The sequence below is a fragment of the Sinocyclocheilus rhinocerous genome, unplaced genomic scaffold, assembly GCF_001515625.1.
Source record: "Sinocyclocheilus rhinocerous isolate Xijiao unplaced genomic scaffold, SAMN03320098_v1.1 scaffold11, whole genome shotgun sequence".
NCBI classification, from domain to species: Eukaryota; Metazoa; Chordata; class Actinopteri; order Cypriniformes; family Cyprinidae; genus Sinocyclocheilus; species Sinocyclocheilus rhinocerous.
Window position 1 is genome coordinate 1,195,491 of NW_015625587.1, and position 1,947 is coordinate 1,197,437.

Sequence of the window (1,947 nt, forward strand, 5' to 3'; positions counted from 1 at the left end):
AAAGATTCCATACATCAAATAACCAAAAAGGTCCATGCATTCACATATTTCATATAAATGAATCAAAAATGTAGAAGTTCTGAGCTAAATTTGTGTTCTAATCTGCATTGCTTCTAACACACACACACACACACACACACACACACACACACACACACATCTACATTATGAAGAAGGAAGCGCTGCTGATTCACCACCTGTCGCCCAGGTACCGTCCAAGAGACTGTCCTCACCCATGGAGTCAAAACAGCGAGGGAAAACGACCTACAAATCTCTGAAGCACACTGCACGCTTTGCATGATTTAAATACATATTAAAAAACTAGCATTGCAGAGTGATTTGTGTCAAAAGAACTGCCACAAATTTGACACAAATCATGCTTTTTAAACTCTCACAAATGAATTGTTTTCCAATATGTATTTAAAAGCTGTTGCTGAATACACCAATCTGACTGATTTGCAGTTTTTACATCACAGATGCAGTTACCAGAAGGAATGGATTATAGTTGCATTGGACAAATGCATGTAAACAAAATGTTACACATACGTTGCAAATCCCATAATGTGCAAATATATCTGTTAGAGGTGTTAGACAGGCTTGTGTATGTCACATGAACTACAATGCCCGTCGTAGTGGAGGTTGCAGGCTGCCCTTTTGTCAAGTGTTAATCCTCCAGTCGCCCATACGCAGATGTCACCATCAAACGGGACTGACAGATTGCTGTGGAGAACCATGGGAAGGGTGAGGATGTCTCCAGCCAATCAGACACTGTATGGATGGAAGACATGGAGGCAGACTGAGCTTGTTGTACTCAGAGAAACGTGTCAAATGACATGAAGGCATTCAGTTAAATCAAATAAAGTTGTTTTAACAAGGTCATTTTATGACCTTATTCATTGGCATGGCAAAGCAACAACAATAACAGAGCAACTGACATTTACTTTGTATTCTGCTACATGTATATAAAAGTGCACAATCAGACATCTTATGTACTGTATTGCTATGCAAATGCATCACTATTATCATATATTTGCACAAATAAATGTCTTTTGTAAGCTGGCTGCACACACGTTGGGCAGAAACATTTATTCAGTGCAGTTAGGTGCCAAATCTGCTTGCGATGTTCTTACGAATGGCCACTTTGCCAACAACAATCTCATATGACCACATAAAATTGAGCAAATCAGCCACCACCTTCCTTTAAATAACTGGGTTATATAACAAATAACATGTTCAAAAAAGTTTAATATTTGGAAAAAAAGAAGAAGAAAAGGTCAATATTATATACTGCAGTAAAATATACAGAAAAGTCTTTGTTTTAGGTATTGTTCACAATACAATATTGGTCACAAATTTTAATCACCTTGTAGTAGTTAATCGAAGTGGTAACCAATTAAATTTTAAAAGTACAAATGCCATTTTTATGATCTCAAAGAGTATATAATAATGCCAATAATAAGAATAATGAACAATTATACATTATAATTATTAATAATACATTACAGTAATAAATATTAACAACAATAACAAGAATTAATAATTAACAATTAATTATAATAACTAAACCATTAATAATTAACCAAATAAAATATTTTTTTGTTATTAAAATAATTAATAGAAATATTAAATAATAATAAATCATGTAAAGTAACAATTATTAAGAATTAATTAATTCATAATAAAAATAAAATGTTTTTTATCAAAATAATTCACTGAAACAACAACAATAATACAATAAATTCTAAAAGTAGTCCTACCTATTAGTAATATTTAATCAATATTTTAATTATTAAAATGAGTAATACAAATATTAAATAATAATAATAATAACAGCAACAAATTATATTAATAATAAATTAATAAATTGTTAATGTATCAATAATTATTAATACTTAATGAATAATAGAAATATTAGTAGTATAAACTATTATTGTTGGCGGTGGTGGT